At 46.4% G+C, this 5,501-nt stretch overlaps 1 long non-coding RNA gene across 1 annotated transcript; it reads left to right on the top strand.

The window, feature by feature from the left end:
- The first annotated feature begins 1,377 nt into the window (after positions 1–1,377).
- LOC119113269 (uncharacterized) lies at positions 1,378–4,204 on the top strand. The gene is made up of 3 exons (XR_005095873.1): positions 1,378–1,434; positions 2,066–2,166; positions 3,965–4,204. It is a non-coding gene; the product is annotated as an uncharacterized LOC119113269 (long non-coding RNA).
- The last annotated feature ends 1,297 nt before the right edge of the window (positions 4,205–5,501 follow it).

The raw sequence follows: 5,501 nt of genomic DNA on the forward strand, positions 1-5,501 counted from the left end.
TGAAAGTTCCTGATTGTAAATGTATGTGGTTATGAATGAGGCCAGTGAGTGTTTTGCGTTTGCTGTCACTTCTGTCAGTCCATGGTCCCAAAATGTCTGGTGTGTGCATAATGTAAATTCACAAGGAATATACCGTTTTCACTGCGAGCCGCTATCATACAGTTTTTGTTCTCACTCCCTAAGAGCCATAACCAGATTTCAGACACTAATCAGTACTGAATTTGTCCGTGACATTTCTAAATATCTCAGTCACACCTCTTCGGAGTTCCCAGCCTTGGGCAATTTTGAGTTGCGAGGTTGCAAGGCTACCTTAGGTGGAAATTTTTTCCACTTGCCTGAAAGGAAATATGACCAACCTATGGGCTAAGATGGCATAAATTTTCTCAATATTCGCATGTATCTCTTGGAATCATGATTCCACCATAAATAATTTTCAGGGCAATATGAACGTAGACAAGGAATGACTTACAATTTTCCTTTCTGATGTTGATTTTTTTCAGTTGTATGTGCAAGAGCGTAGGCCGGTCCCAACGCCAAAAAATATAACAAGGTGTTTTACCACTTGAAAACACATGGCCCATGTACCCAATAATTATTCGTAACGCACGAAAACTAAGCGCGCGGCACAGCCGGCGCCCAGCCCAGGCACCCAGTCACGTTTTTTCACATTTTTTTTTCATGAGGAGGGCTTTGGCGTGAAGTGCCTGAGGCAATACTTCTCCACAGCCTTGGGAAGAACTCCTGTGACGAGATGGGGAGATCTTGATAGCGTTGCCGCCGGTGCCAGCCTGTCGCGCCTCCATTCCGATCATATTCTCTCTGAGATGCTATGCCAATTGTTAAATGGCAAGGCTTAGCGGCATACGGTTTGTTTCTTCGTACTAAAATGGCAAGTCTTTCGGGCAGAGGATGAGCTTTGCATGGGGTTGACTGATCCTGATGACTTCAAGGGCGCGTCGACGGTGGAGGTCGTTTTGCTCCCATCAGATTGACTACGGTAAAGACTGTCAAGAGGACATCCAAGGCTTTACAGAGTAACCCCAGTGAGTCCTCACGCTGCCAGTGTCAGAGAGCTAGCGTCAGGCGTTGGGAGAGAAACAGCAGTCGCTTCATTTCAAGAGCTTTGAAAGTGAGTTGGAGTGAGTCACTGGCACACTGAGTCGGCTTCCACGCACATAGCGAACATCGTGTTGTCAAGCTTAATGTTGTCTCGCAATGTCCTCATTTTCTATTCGGTTTGCTTATTTTCGTTTTAATAAAAACAATCCTATTTCTTTTTTGTAGTTTTGCTCAGTCTTTTAAAGAAGATCATGGATAAGCCGCGCAGTCTTTCGCCTGGTTTCCGGCAGCAAGAGACAAAATAAGGGGCCCACCTTGAACCGAGATGGCGGGATTGATGGATTGCATAGCAAGTACAGAGTACCGCGGTTCCAGGTCAGGAGGCACTTATGCCAGGACCCAGGGATTGCCGTCACTGATTCGGACGATGTTCACGTTTCTTGAAAAATTGCATGTCGTATCAGCTACGGTGAAATGTTTCTGCACAAATTTCAATATGGCAATGGAAACACCTCATCTGCTATAGTGCCCTTTATCATGATTGATGTTCTCACCTGTTTTTACTGCAATGTGACGACCATGTGTTGGCGTTGCAAGCCTGTGATACTCCTTAGGCTGCATGTTATCATGAGTTGTGCATGTCTAGCTCTTCGTCTGCATGGTAAGGACAAAGCATGTTATTGCTAACAATGTGGACATCAGAAAAACAATTCAAACCAACATGTACATCAGAAAAGCTTCATCATTCCTACCAGTGCTTACCTCTGCAACATTCAAAGACCTTCGATGATAATTGTTCGATGCAAGCTGTAGCCAATGTTTGGATAAGGTGCAGGCTATATGGCCAGATGAAACTACATCCAAAAACATGCGCTATAACATTGATAAGCGCTGACGCGAGTCAAACAGTGCCTAATTCTCATATCGAATCCAGCAAGGCTAACAGTTAGTTACAATTGAGATTGGCACTCATGCGACATATTTGCATTGTTCCGTATGTTTCCAGAACCAGTCTTCACCTCTTCGACTTCAATATATGAAATGCAACAGAGGTCAGCCATATGAGCGAAAGGTCTTCGAATTTTTGCAAGATGACATACATAACTGGTAAGCATTGACTGCCTGTCTTAATGTTTATGTGCAACTTGAACACAGCACTATCGGAATGTTCTTGAAAAGGAGCAATCCTCAAAGTTTTCTTATTTTAGACAGTTTTGCTCATTGTCTGCCTCAACAAGTTATTGCCCATGATGATGATTTCGGCTTCAGGACGCACAGACTGCCCTGGTCATATGGCACCCGTGGTTTGATTATTATTAAACAGATGAGTGATAATAGCGAGGAGACGTGGCTACGTCAGATACATCGCATGGCATTGAGGTTTTCAAGAACATTTAAAATATGTATGTTTTAATCAAAGTCGAGGTGATTTGAATGTTCGGGTGCGTCGACTACAAATGGTCATGCAACACTCATAACTATCGTATTTGCTGCAGTGTCGCGAATCAAACAGGTTGTTGATACACTACACAAACAATCAGCCTTAGCCAGGCGTGGCGTTATGTTGAAAACACCTCAGTAGGCCCTCAGCAGTAGGTGTAGGTGATCTGCAGCGCACTATGGGTCAGATTGCCTTCAAAAGTGGGACTAATTCAAAAATCCATGGTCGTCGGAATGCAGCTTGCAGGGTGCAGACCATGCAAGAAAACGGGCGACGAGTCAACCAAGTTTAGGCAGTTGCTGTGCCTATTCCAGTGTACTTTCATGTTCACAAAGCCAACCGCTAGATTACTGAAGCAATTTGGAATATATCTGCGCAAAGGATAAAACATTTCAGTTGACATGACAGTTTTTGTGATCTTGATTATTGGATGTGTATAAAAGCAGCATCCCTTTACAGAGATCAAAGATCCTACGAAGTATCACAATAATTCCTGTTTTGGTGTTGAGATAGAAGTATTGAATTTCGATCACGACAAAAAAGTTGCGCAGAGTCGCGCGAAAAAAAGGTTATCGATCTACGACTAAACCATGTTTCGGTGGTCTGCCATCTAGCGGTGAGAATAGTAGCTCTGCTGCTGGCCAGGCATGCTCCTTGGGACTTGAAAGACACAAACGGCTTGCTCTCGTCACATAACGAAGCTTATTGTGGTAGAATTCATGACTTTCTAAGCATGTGTATGACAAAATTTCCTTGAGTACTGAGGTGCACGCTGCGTATGACAGCAAGCATCATAAACGCCACTTGATTTCCGCAATGGCTCACTGTCGCTTTCGCTCTCGCTCTCTCCCTTTCTCCCACTCCCCCTCCTGTTGTGTCGTGTGGGTGACGATACCTTCCGGTGTTGTCTGAGTAGGAGTCGGCCAGGGGTCATAAAACATATGAGGCTCATTTCCCTGCCCGCGAATTGCGGGGTCAAATCACCCTCGGGTCGCCTTAAAGCAAGGCGCAATGCAGTTAGCTCACTCGTGTACCCGGATCAGTGAGCGGTATCACCTTTGCCACGATGTCACGGGTGTACCTGTTTGATTTTCTTAAGTCGAAAGATGGGTTCAGCGCTGTGACAGTCGGAAGGTAAAACCCTACTTCGAAGGCCACGGTGTCAGTTCACAAAGCTGCAACAATGCACGCAGCTACTGAAAACATCTAAACAAAGTTGAAAGAAGATTAGTGAAATCGAGCAGGCACACGGCGAGGCTCCTGTCGGAAAACGAGGGGTGGCTTAAGACATGAGTCTTGCCGAAGAAGCTTTCGGCTTCCTCCGCCTGTGGTCGGCACACGGGTGGATGGAGACCGCCTCAATGCAACGATGTTCACTCTGCAAGCAGCACCAAAAGTCATGAACTATCTCCAGCATGTCCGGCAACTTGCAATCAACAAAAGTCACTTGCATTTGGGTTTCAGCACTCTGCACGCCTCGTTCCGGCTTTTCGGGTGCATACTCTACATCAGCTACCACCTAGACCAGCCGGAGTTGGAGGAAGCGGCTCATCAAACGACGGCAACACAGCCCGGCGGGCCTTCGCAGAAGTAGCGACCTTAGCTGAGATCACCGGGGTCGACGAGTGCCTAATCGGAGACCTACATGCTGCATTGCAATGGCATACGGATATCACATGGACGCTGAAAAGTTCGGTGCCTACTGCCAAGAAACAGCCGAAATATATTGCACATGTATCCGTGGTACATATGCACATATAGTTCCGATGCCCGTGTCTAGCACCGAGTACGTCTCCATGGAGTGACTGTTACTGACGCACTGCCACTGCCACTCGGTACGAGCGTAGCGTGTGGGACACGCTAAAAAAGACTCGCCTGCATACATCGCCGACCAGATCTGACAACTACTGGTCACCAGAGACCCTGTGATCAGGTCGGCAGCGATCAGTGTGCGGAATCAGAGGGCTGCCAGGTGAGAAAGCGCTTTCGAAAGAGGCCCTCGCCATTCTACAGGACCCTCCCGTATACTTGATCACCCCCGTGATTACTCCCGACTCCCGTCATGTATACTTGAGGACGATACCAGCGACACTGACTCCGACTAAACAAGAATCAGCGTGCATGTTTTATTGATTTATTACACCCGGTCAACATAGACCATATGATGGTTTCGTAGTCAGCAGTTACACCCGGTCAACATAGACCATATGATGGTTTCGTAGTCAGCAGTTACACCCGGTCAACATAGACCATATGATGGTTTCGTAGTCAGCAGTTTGAAAATAATGCCAAACTCGAATTCGGCGCGTAAAATACCATGCACGAGCAATTAATTTAAAGTAAACTAGCAGATATATCGTTTGAGGTAAGTGACCTCAACTTGGCCTTAAAAAAACGTCAGTAGTTTGACAACTACGATACAAATGGGGTGCAAAACCGGATTCCGCATGGGAAACTGGCATGGAACACAAGTATTTAGTAATTAATCTTCACTCACTGAATTAATCTCGCTTTTGAGGGCAATGTGGCCCATAGTGCAGCGGAGAGAAGACCCGGCGACGCGACGCGACCGGCCGCCGTCTCCCGCACGCGGAGACGCCGAGACCGAGACGACTGATCAGTACAACAGTCCAGTCCAACCATTTTGACCCACACCGAGACAACTTAGCAGTACAACATTCGAGCCCAACCATTTTTACCCACTCTCAGCTCTTTCAGCAAGAGCACATGACATCAAAGCCGCTGATGCATGCTGCAGGCTGCAACAAATGCTGTTATGTAGAACAAGCCAGTAAAGATGCCATCGTCAAGTTTGGAATACCCGCACCGCAGCGATTTGGAATACCTATCCCTCCAAATTTGAAAGTCTGCACCCGCCACACAAGGCAGATGTCTTCCAAAAAGCCTGCAATACACATGTCCAACCATTCTACTACTGCCAAAACAACACGCCGTGAGAACCTTAGAGCATATTCATATTTTCCGATGTTTCCGATGTTTT

Source organism: Pollicipes pollicipes, unplaced genomic scaffold (assembly GCF_011947565.3).
Source record: "Pollicipes pollicipes isolate AB1234 unplaced genomic scaffold, Ppol_2.1 Scaffold_7261;HRSCAF=8764_pilon_pilon_pilon, whole genome shotgun sequence".
NCBI lineage: Eukaryota > Metazoa > Arthropoda > Thecostraca > Pollicipedomorpha > Pollicipedidae > Pollicipes > Pollicipes pollicipes.